Below are 20,905 nucleotides of genomic sequence, written 5' to 3' on the forward strand. Positions count from 1 at the left end.
TATGATCAGATTGGCAGAACAGAAATAAGATCTTTGTAAACCACTGAAATTTGTCCACAGTAGTCATTGTGCAACAGCCATATTGTATAGTGAAATTTTGGCCCACTGGAATCATTCAACAGAAACAGTACACTAAGCCTGAGGTGAAAATCATTTTGATTTTTAGATTATATAAAAGTGAAGCTATGTTTTAGTTCTTTTGACATGTTTCAATGGTCCTTTATTTTAATTCTTGAAGATATTTTCACAGAGAAGTGTGCTTACTCCTGTATATTCAAGCTCTTCCTTTCCACTGATTTCTTTCTTTCTGCCTATTTTGAGTATTCATACTCAAAATATCTTCTAAAAGAAGAGCAAAAACCAAGCAAAGACAAACAGACCTTCCTTTAACTCTTCCTCCCCTTCAGCGTTTTGCTTTCCTGTTATGGTGAGTTTTGTGAAGAAGAGTTAGCCCTTCTTTCTTCTATGCCAGTCTTTCCTAAACCTAGTTTGCTTCTGGGCCCAATACTCCCTTGAAAAGATTCCCATTCTGGTCACTGATTACCTCCCATTGCGGAAGTCCAAAGACCCATCTTAAGTTTTCTTTTATTTCTCCCTGATATTTGTAACTGTTAATAACACTCTACTCCTCAAATTTTATTCCTCCTTTGGGTTTTTGAAAATTAAACTTATCAGTACAAATATAATCATTCTGTCAGTAGACAATTCCCATAGGAGTAAAGCACACTTAATTTGTCTGGATAGCTTCACCTCTTATAATTTCTAACTTCTGCTTTCTACAAATTGACCTCATTAAATAATTCCTAACAAAATATATCTGTACATTTTGTTTGTTTCACCTCAGACATATATCTTGAACCTATTTCCTTACTCCATCCTGATGGCTGCTGCTATGGCTTTAACCCATGCCCTTGTCTTCTCTTGCTTAGTTGATTAGAATATACTCTATTTAGTTTTTATTCTCCAAATTCCTTCCTTCTTATTAATTAAAATTTATTAAAAAATAAAGATTGATTATGTCACTACCGTGCTTAAAACTTTCCTTGGATACCTGTGGTGAACAGAAAAACACACAATGTTTATTATGGCATCTAAGACCATTCCCTGTTTAGATCCAACTCATCACCCATCATTTACTTCACAAGTAACATGCCCCCACTTTCCATACCATGGTTTACCCCTCCAAGTATGCATAATTGACTAAACTCTACCTCAGGCTTAGTAGAGTCTTTTTTTTTTTTTTGCGGTACGCGGGCCTCTCATTGTCGTGGCCTGTCCCGTCGCGGAGCACAGGCTCCGGACGCGCAGGCTCAGCGGCCATGGCTCACGGGCCCAGCCGCTCCGCGGCATGTGGGATCTTCCCAGGCCGGGGCACGAACCCGTGTTCCCTGCATCGGCAGGCGGACTCTCAACCACTGCGCCACCAGGGAAGCCCTTAGTAGAGCCTTTTAAAACTCTGTACCTCTTCCACATTTTTTCCTTCCCTGGGAAGTCATTTTCCAGCTTCTTTGCTTAAGAGGTAAACACTGTGATCATCCCATTAGACCCAGTTTACTTTAGTTTAACAGAAGTTTTGTAGGGGCTCTCTATGTGCATAAGACTGAGAATATAAAGAAAAAATGATTTCCTCTGCTCCGAAAGAGTTCACAGTCTGTAAGGAGAATGTGAGAGATATTGACTGATAGAATATCATGGAAACCCAGGAAGGGAGTAGCTAATCAATGACACAGGGAGTTACAGTGATAGTAGCTACTACTTTTGAATATATTCTCCATAGTGATGCTTTTTCAGATATTTATATATTTAGAGCAGGTAGCTAAAGATTAGAATCTATTTTCAGTGCTGCCATAGGATTTGGGGTATGATTCTTCTTCTAACACAACTAGCCATGCAGAAGAGAGTCAGGGAAAGCTTTTTAAAGAAGTAGGTGGAGTCTAATATTTTCTCCACAGTGAAGCCTTTCCATATTCCCCCAGGAAGAATTCACCTTTTCTGTCTCTCCATTCCCATAGAACTCCATTTATATCTGTCATGTTATATCACGTTATATCTGATCTATCATGGGTCTTACCTATTGTAGGTGTTCAACAAGTATTGGTTAAATGCACATATAATGAATTTCTCAAATAGGACATAATATACTACATTGTTTTATAATTTATCTGTTTACTTGTGTGTAAAATTTAAAAAATAACTATGTAAATACCTTGGTGAGTTAGAGACTTTGCCATAAACTATCTAGGTGACTCTGGACATGAGACCTAACTTCTTAGGCTTTTTTCATCCATAAATTGAAGAGGTTAGACAAAAAGCTTTTAAAGTTTTTTTAAAGTCTAAAATTTCCTTTTCTATCAATTTGTAACAGATAAAAATTAATTGGAATATATTTCCTTGGTATGTTTAAGGTAACAATATCACTTTTAAACCACATCTTGTTAAATTTGGAAATCTTTATTTTCAATTAACTAGTAAGAACAAGAATACATAGGTCAATTCCAGGTCCCAAATACGTTAGATTTATTGAAATTAATATTTTAAGCTTATTTATTAGATGGTGAATGATTACTTAAGGAGAAAGAACACATGGCTTAAAATCAGGTCCATGTAATATAACTACATCATTCAAGTAGTAACAGAGTGCTGTTTATTTCAGTAACATTAATTGAAGTTAAGTGAGTTATTTGATTTGGATATTATCCAAATCTTTCATTTTTATATGCAGATGAATTATTTCAACTGAGTAGCATTATAGTTCTTCCAATGGTGTGAGGAACACATTATAGTTTAAGCTTTGTCTTGTAGGAAAATATTAATCTTTACTATATTAGACATCATATAAAAACAAAATTTATAACATAACCTAAGGCAAACTAGACATTTTATTGTGACACATTAGACATTGGCTAACTATAAAAAATAGTGCCAAATAAATGGTAAAGAAATCAAAAAATGATAAAGATGGCTGAAAAGAAAATATTACTATAAAGTTAGGTCTTCTTGAATTATTCTTATATTTCTGTAAAAGAAGAATAATGTCTTATTTTTAATAGATATTTGATATTGTGTTTTAAGATAAGATTTTGATAATATATTTCACATTTTTAAAAAATTGGTGCAAATGGGATCAATAGCAAATTGAAAACATGAATATGATTTTACTTAAGAAAGTCACGAGAAGCCTGATCAAATGCTGTTTTTGAGCAGTTATAAAAATAAAATTTAGAGAAAATGAATAACTGGCAATATCATACATATTTATAATATTATAAAATTTATAAAAACTATAAATAATTAAATTTAAGTAAAATCACATGGTTATCAATTTCTAAAAAGTTAGAATTAGGTCAAACTGGGGCTTCACTGAGGCATACCAACACACTGAATGACTACATTTGCACTGCTGTTGGGGTCCTTTGAAGAAACTGAGCCAAAAAATATTGATTGTTACTGTTTGCATCCCTACTAGGGATTCTTTGAATCCCAGTCTTGCATTACCACTGAAATCCATTTTTCAAGTACTGATAATTATATTTAATTTTGTATTTTATAATGTAAATGCTAGCTAATAAGAAAATCAAATTAGTGAATAAAGATTATTAGATGTTCAGATGGTGAAGAAATTCACTGATACTAGATTCTCTTTTCCACCTATCTAGTTGCCTACGTTATTTGGGGAAATATACACACAACTTCATAAGTTTTATATAACTTTTGTATGATATTTGTTGGTCCTATTCTACACACACGTATGTATAATGGAGTGTATACACTCACAATCTAAATAATGCATACCAAAAAGTTTTGCCTGGTGTAAAAGTTGTAAATGGCATACTTCAATGGAGGATTAAGTCTGCAAAATTCAAGCATGCAACTTCAAAATTTAAAACAAGAGAACATTTTCTGATCAGTTAATTTCAAAGTTAAAAGGCTATACACCCTGTCATAAGAAATAAACTTGGAAATGACATTTTTGAGCATAATTTCTATTGTCATTTCTGAGTCCACTTTTGAAAACATCTATCTTATTGAAAAACAATTGCCACTGCTGACAACAGTGAGCAAAAATTCAATGGAAAGAAATTGTAATCTAATAAACACAGTAACAAAAAATTAGGCATCATTTCTATATCTTCTCTATAATGCGTATAATTTAGAGAAATATTTATTGTCTTCCCAATACAATTATGTGAAACACTTAATATATACTTCTTGATCAGAAGAATTTAGTGTACTCAAGCTTTTTTCCAGGAAACGAAAAGTTATAATTGTTTCAAGAAAAATTGGGACACCTTATTAAAATAGTCACAGCCATAACATGGAGCTGCATCATGAAAGATAAAGGTATTATGGGGAGGTGATATTGCTTATCCAATGTGGTTTTTTTTGGCTTTACAATCTTTTAGAATCCAAAAAGAGACATTGCATGTAGCACCTTAGAGCAGTAACGTAATGGAATAAAGGAACAAAGGAGCTAATGAAATTATTCCAAAATGGAATTTAAGAGAGATTAAGTGACATACATATCAATTTTTGCTTTTCAGTATTTATCTATCTTGGAATCAGTCTAGTTTTAATAATTTAATAAAAGTGTCAAACATGATGGGAAGATTTTTTATTATATCCCCATGTTAGGAACTTATAATTAAGAAATCACTTTTATAACACCAAGAAAGTGAAAATTATGTAATTTTAGTTGTAGTGTTTCAAAGTTCATCCAAATTATTATGAATCATTTGTTGGGAAAAATAATAATTGACTGTGAAAATTAATACATTGGCAAGCTAAGGAAGTGTAGACATACTTGATTAGTCTTGCCTCTGCATCTAATTTTTCTCATCCAGCTTCTCACATGCCTGGACATGTTTTATCATAAATTGTGAAAGGATTTGTCCTGTCTCTGGTCCATATGCATGTTCTGCCAAAATGTATAAAAAGAAACTTAAGGATCTCAAACATTTTCTCGAATTTACTACCAATGACTCAATGATTGTTTATTGAATGAAGTATTTGAGGTGATTTAGTTCATGACATGACAAGTTACGGCTTATTCAGCTCTGCTCCCCCTTCCATCCTCAACCTGTTGCTAACACACTCCTATCAAGTTCCTCCTTCTTTCATTCTGGGTTTTGAAAATCATTTTTGTGTGCAGAATAATTGCCCTTCCAGCATCAGAGAGGGCAGGTGGGTGCTCTGAGAAGGCTAATAATTTGGCACTAATTCAAGCCTAATTTCTAATATATAAATTGAACATTGAATAACTTCTAATTTCCAACTTCTCATAATACTCACTTAATATGGAGTTTTCTCCATCTCATTGCACTGCCTGCAATTTTTTCTTGCTTCGAGAACAACACCCCACTATTCCTCAGTTACCCCCCACTCCTGAATCTGACTCTGCGTCCTTGCTTTCAGATCTCCTTCCCCATTGTACGTTTCCACCTTCTTAGCATCTATTCTAACTCCTTCCTGTGCCTACAGCAACCTGGACCATGATGTTCTTCTCTTCTTTCACCTGGTCCCAAGAAACCCACAGTCCATTTTGAGTATAAATTAACTAATTCAGTATTATGGACTGAATTGTGTCTCTTGCTCACCCTGCAAATTCATATGTTGAAGTCCTAACTGTCAATGTGACTGTATTTGGAGACACAGCCTTTAAGGGAGTAATTAAGGTTAAATGAGGCCATAAGGGTGGGGCCCTAGTCCAATAAGGCTGATACCTTATTATAAGAAGAGGAAGAAATACCAGGAATGAGCACACATAAAAGAAAGACCACATAAGGACACAGGGAGAAGGTAGCTATCTACAAGCCAGGAAGAGTGGTCTTACCAGAAACAACCTGCCTTAATCTTGGACTTCTAGCCTCCAGAACTGCAAGGAAATAAGTTTCTGTTATTTTATTTAAGTCAGTGGTTCCCAACCTTTTTGGCACCAGGGACCGGTTTCGTGGAAGACAATTTTTCCAGGGACTGGGTCGGGGGATGGGGGGTTGGGACGCTTCAGGCGGTAATGAGAACGATGTAGGGGATGGTTCAGGTAGTAATGTGAGCAATGGGGAGCGGCAGAAGAAGCTTTGCTTGCTGGCCTGCTGCTCACCTCCTGCTGTGTGGCCCGGTTCTTAACAGGCTGCGGTCTGCAGCCCGGGGGTTGGGGGCCCCTAGTTTAAGTTACCTAGCCTGTGGTATTCTGTTATGGCAGCTAGACCAGACTAATAAACCCAGATTATAGTTCATTTTCCTATCATTCTTCTACCTCCTTGCCTAAGTGAAACCTAACTTTTCCTGAGATTGCTTTTAATTAGCAGTGCCTGCTTTTACCATGCCTTGAAAAGTACTTTTCACTTTCCTCCCTGCTGCCAAGTTCATACCATGTTTTGAAGCTTTCCTTATTTGAAGTAAAGTTGGCCCCTGTAGTTTATGCATTTAGGCCATCCCTTTTCACTGAAATTACCCACAGAATTTTTGAACCTCTTCCAATCCCTCTTGTCAACATTAGACTTTTTCACCTAGATTTCTTTTAGTAAATGCTATTCTCTGAATCAATATCTGCAGAAACTCACAGTTCTTGAATTAATCATTTTCAGAACCCTTTAATTCCACTCTCCATATGTTATTCGATGGCCTTGGAGCTGTTTTATGTAGAGGCCCTGCACTCTGGGCAAAGGAAGGCTGTGGTACTTTTAAAATATTCCTCTAATTCTTGATATTTCTCCCTTCAAAAGGCAGTGTTTGATTTCTCCCTTTTGAATGTGGGCTGGATTTAGTGATTTGTTTCTGACAAATAGAATGTGGAGAAAGTGATGGTACATAAAGTAACTTCTGAGACTAGGTCATAAAAGACATCACCTTTCCTTCCTTGTTCTTTCTGTCTCTTGGATTCCTCACTCTGGTGTGGGCAGCTGACACGTTGTGATGTTATGAAGGCACTCAAGGAGCCCTATGGAAAGGCCCACATGGTAAGAAACTGGGGCCTTCTCTCAATAGACAGTAGGAACTTAGGTCTCCTACCAACAGACTGTGAGTGTGCTACCTTAGAAATAGATCTGCCAGCCCCAGTTAAACCTTAGGTGGCCACAGCTGCTGGCTGAAATCTTGACTACAACCTCATGAGAGGCTCTGAGCCAGAACCCACCCAGACCCACCCTGACTGTTGAAATTGGGATAATAAATATCTGTTGTTTTAAGTTGCTGAGTTTCGGGGTAATATTCACATAGCAGTAGATAATTATGACTTTCATGTCTGGAAGCATGGGAGCAAGGAGATTAATTAGAAGGCTGTAGTGATTTCTCAAAGAGATGATTGTCACTTGGATTCCAGTGTGTTAGTGAATTAGACTCTGAAGTGAGGAGGAAAGGGAGGCGCCAAGATGACCTCTCAGTTTTGACTTGTGTTCCATCTACTGAGATAAAGAAGATGAAGGGAAGAACAGATTTGAGGGGAAAGAAATTTTAAAATTTGGTGAACCTACTTGACACCATGTCCAGTGACAATGACAAGAAAGCAACTGAGCAAGAATGCAGTCTAGAGCTCAGCGAGGTCAGGGCTGGGAATATAAATTTGGAACCAGAAGCAAATGGATGTAGATTTTAATCACTGGACCATATCAGGTCGCCTAAATATAGAAAGGGATCTGGAGCCAAGTTGTATGTTGTTCTATCATTTGGAGATCAAGTGGAAGAGAGGAAGTAGCAAAGAAAACTGAGAGTATTGTCCAGAGAAGTAGGGTGAAAATCAGAAGAATGTGGAAAATCATTTAGTGAGAGTGTCTCAAAGGGAGAGGACCTTTAGTGTTTACTGATTCTGAGAGTGAGAACATAAAAATATCCATTGGAATTGGCCACTGACTTGCAACTGATGACCTCTACAAGAGCCGGCTGCTGTAATTGGAGAAATATGAATGGAAGACAGACTGAAGTGAGTGGATGGCTGACTTTTAAACATTTTGTCTCTTTCTTATTGAATGAACAATTTCTACCTTTATTTGAGGCATTTGTTTCTTTTTATCTTTCCCCCCAAATAGATTAATGCTCTTTGTACATAAGAACTTGTGGTTTCTCCAGAATCTCAGGGCAGAGAGCCTTCAACTTAATAGTTGAACAAGAAATATTTATTGAATTGAATTAGACTCTTGCACAACCAACAAAATTATAGAACAGACAAGAAAGAAAACTGTAGGTCATTAAAAACATCCCATGAAGGATTACTATAACCATTTGAGACGGACTTTTAGGTACGGGGGGTCCTTCTCCAGTCCTAGTTCTTTCAAAAGCTTATCCTGTCTTAAAGAAATTTTCACATTTGCAAAATCAAAATCAACAAAGCCTGTTGGATATGCAAAAACTGTTAAATGGCATTAGATGGCTGATTTGCTTAGTATTCCTAAAATGTGTCCCTGATGCAAACAAAACAAAACAAAAATGACAAAGCAGAACAAAATAAAACAAAACCTAGATAAAATTTGGGCTGTTGCCAAATGGTTGAAGTTCTAAAAAGAAGAAATAAGGTAATAAAAAATGGGATGTTAACAAAAACCTAAAGCACAGTCACAGTTCTCTTTTCCTGATTGACTAAAACTTTTAGCACATATTTTAAAAGAAATGTTTTACCTTTAAGAATGAAAGCAATTCAAGTTGTGAGTGTCATTTTAGGGCTTACAGCATTTTTAAGATTCTACAGTGTGGAAAAGAGATACTTTGGGTTTCTTTCTAAGTCAGCATTGTGCAAGCTCAAGAGAATATTAACTGTAGGATTTTCTAGCTCTATTAAATATTCAGAAGCTTCCCTTCTGTTGTCTCTGTATCAAGGGCAAATCCTGTAAACCTTGCTTTGGAAGCTCTGAAATGAGCTAAATAATCTGTGAAAACCACCATTTCTTTCTCTAGCTAGAAGATATATTTTTTAAAAGTATGTAAAGGAGGGCTTCCCTGGTGGCGCAGTGGTTGAGAGTCCGCCTGCCGATGCAGGGAACGCGGGTTCATAACCCGGTCCGGGAAGATCCCACATGCTGCGGAGCAGCTGGGCCTGTGAGCCATGGCCACTGAGCCTGCGCGTCCGGAGCTTGTGCTCCACAACGGGAGAGGCCACAACAGTGAGAGGCCCGCGTACCGCAAAAAAAAAAGTATGTAAAGGAGGAGAACCCAGCTCATACATGTCCATTCATGCAAGTTTCAGACATTTTTAGATACTTTAGGAACAAAATGTATAGTTGACTTTGTCCAAGTAATGAACGCACAATTGCTTTCTATCCTGACACCTGTTTTCTTAGTTATTTTTGCTTATGTAGAATCAGCATTTGGTTATTATATCAGTTATTTTATAAGGACCTTGAAAAAGTACTATATATAAAGATCCATAAGATAAATCAGGAATAAAGCTTAGGAATTTCATTTTCCTGGCTTTGCTGCTTTTGCACTATTCTTGAAAAAAGTTTAGCATGTGTGCGTGCATGAGTGTCTGCATGCATATATGTGTATAAAATGCTATTTATTGGAATACTGTAATATTTATTTTCTAAATATTTGTGTTCAGTAGGGTTTAAGATTCTTGTGTTGAAAAAAAGGTGAATTCAGAGAAGCAATATATGTTACAAAACAGAGAGCTTTGACCTTAATCTCTACACCTCGGTTCACTTTTCTTTAAAATGGGTTAGTGGAATCCACTGTGCAATATGTTTGCAGGATTAGAAGAGATGCAAATTATTTTTTTAGGACAGATGCCCTCACTGAATTTTACCTGTTAATATTATTATTGCTTTGGTTTTAGATTGTTATTTTTATTATTTTTTGGTTGCTATTTTTAAATGACAAAGGCAGTGTTGCTTTTGGCATCTTAAAACTATCCCTAGTTTTTTAAAGTATCACTTATTAATCATATAAACTGTCATTGGTGGCATAGCCTGGAATTTCTTAGTTTCCTGATGTCTCTGAGGACAACGGACACCGAATTAGATTTGGGAGGTAGAATTAGTTAAAAACAGTATAAAACAATTGTGTAGTTACCATATTTTGCTGATTGGTTATGGATAGAAAATGTCTATGATTTAGACAGTTTTATAGTACTTGGGAATGTTTGGTATTAGCTTTCATTACTAAGCTCTTATCTTCACAATTTCAGAATTATGGTCTGGTGCTGTATTAGCTGAATAACTTTTTATATTTTCTAGAATTGGCCCATTTTGTTTATTCTTATAGCACGTAAAGCCAAAAAATTAAAAATTGGTAATGATCTCTATGAATAAAACTGGCTTACCCTTGTGAATGCAGTAATGTGTGTGTGTGTGTGTGTGTGTGTGTGTGTGTGTTTGCGACTCGTACTTTTCAGCACCCACTAGTTTGTTAATCCCTTGCAATCTGGATTCTCTCCTATTTCTTCACTAAAAGTGTTTAATCAAGGGAAACTAAGGATGGCCTAATTATCTCATTCAAAAGTCCTTTCTCCATTTTTATCTTCTTTGAACTCTGCAGAAATTGGCATTGTTAATCCCTCTTCCTTGAAGCATTATCTTTCTTTTCTTATCTCTGACATTGTCCTGCTCTTGTCACTCAAACTGACAATCTGTTCCCTTATTAGTTCCCTTATTAGTCCCTTATTAGTCTTAGTTTATACTTTTCTTCCTAATCTATTATGTTTGTTGTTTTCATAAGCCTTCTTAAACATCCATTTGGGGGAAGTGGTTGGGTGTAAATAAGTGAACCAAAGTTGTGTTAAACTTTGTTTGGCGTGGCCATAGTCTGCTATTGTCAATATTTATTAAGCACTACTCAGTACCATTAACATAAAATAGGAATAAAAATTCCTGCTGTCACAAGCTTGTGTTCAACCAAAGGAGAAAAAATAAAATATTACAGAAATGAGGGAAGTGCTATAGTAGAGATAGGAATAGGAACCTAACAAGAAAGTGCTTAATTTTGCCTTAGATTTCAGGGATTTCTTTCAAAGACTAAGTGATCTCTGAGTTGAGTCTGGAATGTTAAGTAGTTCTTTGCCAGTCACACAAAGCAAAGAGGTGTATTTCAGACAGAAGAACTGCATGTACAAAGGCATCGTACATCATAGAAGATGGTGAGGTTCACAGCAGAAAGGTGTGTAAGGTCCACATAAAGAAATTTCTTGAATGACATACTAAGAACGTTGTGTGTTATCCTGTAATTGGGAGCCATTAAATTATTTTCAGCAGATGAGTGACATAATCACATTTGTTCCCTTAAAGGAGCGCTTATTCCTAGTAATCCAAGACAAGCTAATTAAAGGAAAATTAAAAGATAAGCCACTGACATTGGGAATGGAGAGAAGGGAGAAGAATACTAACTAGAGGTATTTCAAGTCTGAGAATCTACACAATTCAGTGATTCAACAGCCAAAGGTGTTGGGAAAATAAATAAGGAATCTAGGTACCAAGCTGGTTAATGGGTAAATGATGGTCAAAGTAACAGAAAATAGGGCTTCCCTGGTGGTGCAGTGGTTGAGAGTCCGCCTGCCGATTCAGGGGACGCGGGTTCGTGCCCTGGTCCGGGAAGATCCCACGTGCCGCAGAGCGGCTGGGCCCGTGAGCCATGGCCGCTGAGCCTGTGCGTCCGGAGCCTGTGCTCCGCAACGGGAGATGCCGCAACAGTGAGAGGGCCGCGTACCACACACACACAAAAATAATAATAACAGAAAATATAAGGGAACAGGAAGATCAGATTTGAGCAGTATATTAGGCAGGTAAAGTTTGAAGTTCCTTTAAAATCTTCAATAATAAAATGTATAATAGTGTGATGGTTAATTTCATGTGTCAGTTTAACTGGGCTAGGGATGCCCTGATAACTGGTAAAACATTATTTCTGGATGTGTCTATGAGGGTTTCTGGAAGAGATTAGCATTTGAGTCCGTCCACTTGAGTAAAGATCCCCTCACCAGTGAGGGTGGGCATCATCCACTCTGCTGAGGGCCAAAAAAACAGAAGGGTGAATTAGTTCTCTCTGCTTGAGCAGAGGCGTTTATCTTCTCCTGCCCCCGAACATTGGCACTCCTGGTTCTTGGACCATCAGACTCAGACTGGGACTTACATCATTGGCTGCCCTGGTTCTGAGGCCATCAAGCTTGGACTGGGACTACACCACTGGCTTTTCTAAGCCTTCAGGGGGCAGACAGTAGATCATGGGACTTCTCAACCTCTGTAATCTTGTGAGCCAATCCCTCATAATAAATCCCTTTTTATATACTATAAATATCCTATTGATTCTGTTTCTCTGGAGAACCTGGACTAATAGAGCCATTGTTTTGATTACCTCCATATTATTTGTTAATTTACTGAGACTGAAGAACTGTATGGATTTGGAGAATTATGATTATAAATCACAAAGTAAAGGTATAACCTGAAGATTGACATCTCATGCATTGATGGCAGTTGGAATTGTGGAAGTAGATGAGATTACCAGATTTCCAGAGATTTCAATATTTAAACTGTGGACGCAGATATTTCTGATTATTCCAGATTTCTGTAAATACCCAGAATTCCTTTGGTTAGAGTTCAGTTCATTCATGACAGCTTTAAAAGTGTTAATATGACAAATGCATGGTTTTTTATCTAGTAAAGCAGCTAATTGTATTGAAAATCACATTGGAGACCTTGTGATCTTGTATAGAGTCACTGTTGGGTCCTATTAGCTATATATAGAAGGGTCAGGAGATACCTATTTTCCTGGATTAGGATGTAACTCAGTGATGTGAGCAAATGTATTTTTAATAAAAAATAAATTTTTAAAAAGAATAGCATCTCTGAAAGAGAAAAAATAAAGTGAGAAGAGTGGCATTGTTTTACATTTTTGCACATCTCTTTCATGTCTGACTTAATAGAAGATGTCTGGATTCTCATATCTCCTTGTGCATTCAGTCTGTTGTAATACTACATGTCATGTAGCTTCTGGAAAACTTCCCTGTAAACTGGTGTGACAATGAGAAAGGCAAAAATCATTTTAATATCATTACAAAGCTAATTTTGATTTTGTAGACCCAAACAAGGTTCTGAGGACCGCTAGAAGTCCCCAGGCCACACTTTGATAGCTGTTGATATAGTTAAATCGCTAAGGCAAGCAGCATTAAGGTTGACCCTACTGGGTTTCCAATTACACAGCCAATCAATCCCCTCCTGATTTTAAATATGGTTTTCTGCGTCTCGTAACGAAATTACAAGTTACACATAGGCTTTTGTTTTGTGGAATATAGAAAATTTGCCTCTGCCCTCTGGGAAGAATTTGAACTATTTGCAAGATGCCCAAGATCTTCAGGTAGAGGAGGAACTGAAACTCTAGTGTCCTCTATCCACATAGGGATACCTGTGGAGGTAGACTAGAGTGGACTGGAAGGTCCTGACACAGGCTTTGTAGCAAGGAAGAGCAGATGTCCACTAAAAAAAAAATCATCTTGGGCTTCCCTGGTGGCGCAGTGGTTGAGAGTCCACCTGCCGATGCAGGGGACACGGGTTCGTGCCCTGGTCCGGGAAGATCCCACATGCTGCGGAGCGGCTGGGCCCGTGAGCCATGGCCGCTGAGCCTGCGTGTCCGGAGCCTGTGCTCCGCAACGGGAGAGGTCACAACAGTGAGAGGCCCGCGTACCGCAAAAAAAAAAAAAAAAAAAAATCATCTTGAGGAGGAGGGAATACTAAAGCCCTAACAAATATGTTAATCTGTTTGTGGAACGGCCAGATCCATTGGAGCTATGCCTGGGCTTGGAAGACTCTCAGGACCCAGTTACCTTGGCACAGGTCCCGTTTATAGAAAGAATTACTGAGCAAGCAGATATGGCAAAAAGAGAACAATGTATTTGAGACCGAAGCTTGGGACACTCTGTGATGTACAGCAGAGGTGACACTGCAGGGTAGACAGCCATTCATGTCACTGGGTAGAGTGTGTTTTAACCACAGCACCATAGTGTTGAAAGAAACAGATTTATGAGTCAGTGAATCTTTGACAGGTGTTTGAAAGCTAGTCACCTCCCTTCACCTTCAACTAATCCTCCCTTAATCTCTCTCACTTTCAACTGAGTAAAATCAAGGATCCTTAAATAATTCATTTTGGAAAGTAATTGTTAGTCTAAGGAAAGATATACTGGGGTACATAGGGCTTAAAATGTGCCCCCTATGTAAAATCCTAGATCATGGTGGTATACATCATATCATTTCAAGACAAACTGAATCATTTAAAAAATAAATTTAAGACAAATTAATATATGCTAAAGATGGAAAATTTGGTTTGGGGAGAGTTTTCAATAATTGGAATTTAGGGTATACAATTCATGTTTATGGTGTGAAATGACTATATATAATCTGTTATTCTTATGACTCAAAAGGTATAGAATTTTTCTTCAGTCTAATTAAACAGTTATAAAAATTATTTTCATGAAGTATGTTAATTGTACACTTTACATTTCATTGTGAGACTTAGAGAAGTAAATGATATTGTATATTCATATTTGATGACTTTTAATTCTAGTTCCCTAACTTTGAATATAACAATCCAATATGATAAAACTAATATTATGTACAGGCCTCTCTTGCCTGTATCCTGGAAAATTATACTTGGGTGTGAGTGGATAGGCCTTGACTGTAAACAAACAACTAAAATTTCAATGAAATCAGTCTGTGACATAGAAAAAAAAAATGTAGGAGAATGGTATATATATTGGATAAAGGTACCAAAAACATGATTGAAGATATTTATTAGGGGCCACATAAGTCTCAGTAGCCAAAAGAAATATTGGGGTATATTTTCTTGATTTACAGAATCTAAATCTTATATTGTTCTATGTCTTTTGGGTTTTTTGTCTGTTTCTATGCCTATCTATATAATATATTTGTGTCTATATTTAATCTATACCTACTGTGTATAATACACATATATCCATACATATAACACATTTTATATGTAGATATAGACATAAAACATATAACTTGTTATAAACACACACATGATTATGTACAGTTACCTGTAGCTTAATCTTCTTCACTGATTTCTGAGTTTAGTAACCATGTATGTGATCAGCTTTCTTCAATCTAATTCAGTACAATAAATGCAGTTAAGTTTGTGGAACTGCTTTTAAATGGTGAAACTTGGATGAAGAGAAATTGATTTTACCAGCTTCAAAAGAAGTCAAAGTAATTGTCAACTCTGCATGGAACCAGCAGACACTGGTCTCTAGTTTTCCCTGTTTGGTTGGCCTTTGAGGATAGACTTACTAATGAAAGAGACTTTTTCTCTCTCTAGAGACCACATTTCTGTAACCACCACCACACTTGTTAATTACGGCAAAAGTAGTACAAGGGACTTGAATAGTACATAATTAAGAGCATCTGCTGAGTTTCAGGTGCTGTAGAAAAGAAGAAAATTTGCAAATGTATAATTTCTATGGACAAATAAAATCAGCTTAATGGTCATTGAGAATGAAGATCCAGGTATCCTCTCTTGGTCATTACTTTCTTTGAATTTTGTTTTAAAATTAAACTTAAAATACATGATAAAAATTTTGTGAAACATGTAAACTTTGCAGGCATTTATAAAATCAGTTATGATTCTCCATTAGCAACACACTCACCTGAGGCCACTCTTATACCCAGACATCACCACTGCTGAGAATATAGTGTTTCTATTTATTTGCATACACTAGTTGTACATAAAGAAAGAAATGGGATTGGACTCTGTGTATTGTTGTGCCACAGCCATTTAGAATAGAATCAGATACTTAGTATTTACTATGAGCCACTTGTTGTTTAATATGTTTCATTAGTGATCATTCTGTGTCAGTATGTATTGAACTACATCATTCTTTGTGATGCGATTTTATGACAATACAATGACTAGGAATATTTACATTTTTCTGGGTCTCTTCGGGTACAAGTAATGCTTAAATTAATGCCCTACATATATCCTTGTACTTTTATATACATATTTTACCCGAGTAAATTTCTAAAAGTGGAGGTTTTGGATCAGGAGGCACTATGCGCTCTGATACTTCATCATTGGAAGTCCTTGCTCTTCTCGTGTATTGATTTCATTTAAGCTCTCGAAATACAAACTAAAAACAGGTGTACCTCATGTGGGATTGTGAAAACAAATTCCTTAGCATATGTTTAAGTAACTTGTCTTAAAAATCTTCTCATAGTTTATTTCCAAGTATTAAATTATCTCATTGACTTTCATTAAAAAATAGAGGTGAATTTAATTTTTCTTCAGATTTTTTCTCCCTTTAAGTTTTGCAATGAAGGTCCATATTTCTGACTGTGAATTGATAAGAAGCGACTTTTAAAGAGAGATTCCATGTTGTGGCCAACAGAATTTTTATGTAACAAATAAATATTTTTAAAAGTGCTGCTTTACTAATTTCATAAGAACTGAGCACCTACTTCTTGTCATGGGTTAGGCCTTGTCCTTGGCTCTAAGGATAGATGTTAAATTCTTCTCTTTGAAGAACTTGTGGGCATGTAGAATCAGTAACAAAAGTGTGTGAAAATTGCTACAATATCATCAGTGATCCTGGGCTAGGGAAGCATGGAGAAGGGTCACTTAATGAGTCTTGTTCTCATTATGTTTGTAAGTTCTGGAGCTTTTGAATTAGTTATTGAGTTCAATTTTATTTATTTATTTATTTAGCTAGCTAGCTATTTATTATTGAAGTATAGTTGCTGTACAATATTATATAAGTTACAGGTGTACAATATAGTGATTCACACTTTTTTAAGTTTATACCCATTTACAATTATTATAAAATATTGCCTATATTCCCTGTATTATACAGTATATCTTTGTTGCTTATTTTATACCTAATAGTTTGTAGTTCTTGATCCCTACCCCTATATATTGCCCCTCCCCCCTTCCTCTCCCCACTGGTGACCACTAGTCTGTTCTTTATATCTGTGAGTCTGCTTCTGTTTTTTTATATTCACTAGTTGAATTTTTTAGATTTGACATATAAGTGGTATCATATAGTATTTGTCTTTCTCTGTTTTACTTATTTCACTTAGCATAATGCCCTATAAGACCACCCATGTTTTTGCAAATGGCAAAATTTTATTCTTTTTTATGGCTGAGTAGTATTCTATTGTGTGTGTGTGTGTGTGTGTGTGTGTGTGTGTATCTCTACACCACATCTTCTTTATCCATTCGTCTGTTGATGGACACTTAGGTTGCTTCCATATCTTGGCAATGGTAAATAACACTGCTATGAACATTGGGGTGCATGTATCTTTTTGAATTAATGTTTTGGGTTTTCTTTTTTTTGGATATATATCCAGGAATGGAATTGCTGAGTCATATGATAGTTCTATTTTTAGTTTTTTGAGAAACCTCCACTGTTTTCCACTGCAGCTGCACCCATTTACATTCCCACCAACAATATACAAGGGTTCCCTTTTCTCCACATCCTTCCCAACACTTGTTATTTGTGTTTTGATGGTAGCCATTCTGACAGGTGTGAGGTGATATTTCATGTGGTTTTGATTTGCACTTCCCTGATGATTAGTGATGTTGATCATCTTTTCATGTGCCTGTTACCCATCTGCATTTTCTCTTTGGAAAAATGTCTATTCAGTTTTTCTGCCCATTTTTAAATTGAGTTGTTTGTTTTTTCTATGTTGAGTTGTAGGAGTTGTTTATATATGTAAGATATTAATCCTTTATTGTTCATATCTTTTGTAAGTACCTTCTCCCATTCATTAGGTCATCTTTTCGTTTTGTCAATGGTTTCCTTTGCTGTGCAAAAGCTTTTAAGTTTAATTAGGTCCTATTTGTTTATTTATGCCTTTATTTCCTTTACATTAGCATGGATCCAAAAAAATATTGCAGTGATTTATGTCAAAGAGTGTTCTTCAATTATATCTCAATAAAACTAGAAGAAAAAAAGAATAGTTCTAATAAAAAAATAAAATGTTCTGCCTATGTTTTCCTCTAGGAGTTTCATAGTATCTGGCCTTACATTTAGGTTTTTAATCCATTCTGAGTTTATTTTTGTGTATGGTGTTAGAGAATGTTAGTTGTTGAGTTCAGTTACATATATTTTAATGCTAACCTGAAAGAGAAAATGATGAAACATAAAAATATACCACACTTTCCCCCTGTTTCTCTCAGCCTATTATATATACCTGGAGATTCTACTTGAATGTTTGCTTCGAGGTTGATTGACCTAATACCTTCTATGTAGAATCTGGACTCTGAGGACTTCTACTCCATAATTGCTAATTGGAAAAAAAAGGGAGAGAGAGAGAGAGGTTGGGGCACTCTATGTTGCTAAGCATGGGCACTGAGCTTATGGAGAAAAAGTAACTACTCACTGGACGCACAAGCCAATATTTTAGTAGGATATTCCCCGTCTGAAACTGCCTTGGGTGAAATATCAGTTCTGTGAATTCAGTCAACATGCTACATTTTGTCTGGAAAGCTTTCTAACATTTTAATTAGTATTTAACATGCCTCTTTTTATTTTCATTTAATGCTTGTAGGAGTCTGTGGTCTTATCACAGGGGAAAAGGAAGAGAAAGATGGCAGTATAAGTTTCTTCCCCAACTCCCTGGTAAGATACAAACTTCATTAACAGAATGAATGGAAGCTAACATTGGCAACATTTGGACCTGTGAGCCAATTCAGTTTGCTTCAGCTGTAAATTTGGCTTTTTTGCTTCAATATGCGGACTTTCATTTTTCATTTCTGTTATTTCCTTTTTTCACATCATTTTTATCCTCATTAGAATATAGTCTACCTTATTTTGTTAATTTATTCATTCTTTTATTAATTTTTCCATCCTTCTATTCTTCCATCCAGCCATACTAAATACTAACTACTGTGACAGAAGCAGGAGGTACAGAAATGAATATGACATCATTCCAGTCCTTAAACAGTTCCCAGTTCAGTGAAGAGGAAAAACAAATAAAACCTTCTTTTTCCCCATTTATTTCCTTTTTAATTTTTAAAAAATATTATTCAATCTAACCTCATATTTACCCATCTCGGCTTAACTCAGTGAGTCAGGAACAAAAGAAGACATTTTCTATATCCAAGACTCTTAGATTTAAGTTCAGGTAAAGTACACAAGTTCCTTGCTAAAGGAATCCAAATGTGGCCTCTGGATAATTCTAGATCTTCAAGGTTTCTGGAGTCACCCTTTCATTTGATACTCAAACTAAGTTCCTAATAAACTGAGACGCTATTCTTCATTCCATGGGAAGCTCTGTCTCCCAATATCTCCAAGGACTTTATTGGGAGCTGCATTTCTCCTTATTACGTTTTACTTTTATTTGTTACTCTCTTATGGTTTTGAATCTCAGTACGTATTTTGCCTCTCGTGGTTGACTGATGTCCTCTTTTTGTTCTCCCATGGTCCAATGCCTTCATTACTCAAAGCACCTTCAACACCAAGCTGTTTTGTACAACCACCTTTTGTTGAAGGCCTAACAGAGCAAGCATCATCTTAGAATTTAATATTCTCCATTGGTCTCCCAAAGTTCTGCTGCTGTACCTGTGGGGGGATTTCTCAACTGTTTGTGCTCATATTATGGACCTCTCCTCCTTCACTTTAGAGACATTTTCCACTTCCTTCTCTTCAGAATTCAACTTCCTTCCAAGGTCCTCACTTGCAGGCTGATAGAGGCCAACTTCCAATTTCCTACCATGTTATTATGAAGCATACTTTGGTTCTCAGTTACAACTCTTGTTCTAGACCATACCTAGTGTCCTTAGCCTTTATAAATAAAAAATGACCTATCAAGCTGATTTTTAAGCAAAATAATGAGGTACTTCTAAGATGAATGTTGTATATTTCCAGGAATATCAAAGTTTGTTTCCATTCTTTATACTCTTTTTAGTTTCCGATTATAGTACTATCACACTCCAGCAGATTTACAAAGTCTTTAAAAGCTAAAGATATACTGAGTTATAAAGATTACAATGAAGAATAATACAAATACAAAAATCATCATGTAGTTCTTTAAATTATGCTAAAAAAATATTTATAAATGCAAGTTCCAATGACATAAACACAGACAATTTTTGGTTTCTAAAGTTTTGTGTCTTAGAATTGTGTATATTTAGAAACTATTCCGTTGCTTTGTTTATTCACAGGTATTTGTGTAGTTCTTTAAAGCAGATAATCTCAAGCCAAAGTTTTTTTTTTTTTTTTAGTCTTTTTGTGTATCTCTTATGTATTTGGCGAGATCTGTATATCTCGTCCGTTGAAGATCAACCAGGGGCAAAAAAAGAGGTGGTTTCAATCTCTTCTTGAAACTTAGATCTTTTCAGTGTCATGGTTGAGATGCAGGATATTAGGGAAGAGCTTTGGGTTTGGGATATACCCTATTATTTCTAAATAATGGCCTCCCTCCACTTGACTGATGACCTCCTCCTGCTGAATAATTCATTTGTTTAGACATTCAAGGAATAGTCTCTTGGTATTCATTAAGCATGCTCAATCTAAGAGCGTTATCAGAGAGCACCAGAAATCTGCCAGCTTCTTTGAAAGCCTCTGGTGGTGACAAATGGCAACAGTGCCATTTACTAAAACAACTGGGTTTCAAGTTTTCAGATCTTTAATATTAAGAAGTATGTGATCCCAAGATAAATAAAGGTTTCAACATATTTGTATTCTACATTTGAGAGTTTGGTAGTTATGGGAACAGAATCGGGGGCAAAACTTACCAAGTTAGTGTCTCAGGTCTATCACTTTGTAATCTTATGACTTTGGAGAAGTGACAAACTCTATGACTGTAAAAGGTGTTGGTGTAGTGTTGTTATGAGTGTTGACGTGAGTTAATTACGTAAATTGCTTTGAAGACTGTCTGGCGCTAGTAAGAACTATATAAGTGAGAGCTTTTATTATTATTCTGTATTAGTAGGTGTGTATTCATATATTATTGACCAAAGAAATGTTGAATTTAAAAAAAAT

The 20,905-nt window shown here is 36.1% G+C and overlaps 1 protein-coding gene across 10 annotated transcripts in view; it reads left to right on the plus strand.

The window, feature by feature from the left end:
* KCNC2 (potassium voltage-gated channel subfamily C member 2) overlaps nucleotides 1-20,905 on the plus strand; it is a 197,719-nt gene that overhangs the window by 165,298 nt on the left and 11,516 nt on the right. The gene's annotated exons all lie outside the window — the stretch shown is intronic.

The sequence above is a fragment of the Globicephala melas genome, chromosome 10, assembly GCF_963455315.2.
Source record: "Globicephala melas chromosome 10, mGloMel1.2, whole genome shotgun sequence".
NCBI classification, from domain to species: Eukaryota; Metazoa; Chordata; class Mammalia; order Artiodactyla; family Delphinidae; genus Globicephala; species Globicephala melas.